The following is a 413-nucleotide window of genomic DNA, read 5'->3' as shown; positions in this document are numbered from 1 at the left end:
CGCAACTATAACGACATGTGAATAATCCTGCCCACTCTAAAGCGGTACTGAACTGCAGTGGAAACGCAAACCGTGCCGAGCCGAACCGTGCCGTACCGTACTGAGCCGTACCGAGCCGAGTCGTACCACGCAGTGGAAAAGCGCCATAAGAAAGCTGCTGCTTGCTGTGCTGAATTGTGCTTAGTGTAAAACTCAAAGGGCCATATTTTAACGATCTAAGTACATGGTCTAAAGCACACGGCGCAAGTGCACTTAGGGTGTGTCCGAATCAACTTTTGCTAGTTTAACGCCGGGAAATATGGTCGGCGCGCCAGGCGCATGGTTCAAAAGGGTTGTACCTATTCTCTTAAAGGGGTCATATGATGCTATTTTAAAGATCATTATTTTGTGTATTTGGTGTAACAGAATATGTT

Source organism: Sinocyclocheilus anshuiensis, unplaced genomic scaffold, assembly GCF_001515605.1.
Source record: "Sinocyclocheilus anshuiensis isolate Anshui unplaced genomic scaffold, SAMN03320099.WGS_v1.1 scaffold656, whole genome shotgun sequence".
NCBI classification, from domain to species: Eukaryota; Metazoa; Chordata; class Actinopteri; order Cypriniformes; family Cyprinidae; genus Sinocyclocheilus; species Sinocyclocheilus anshuiensis.
This window is presented reverse-complemented; position numbering follows the sequence as displayed.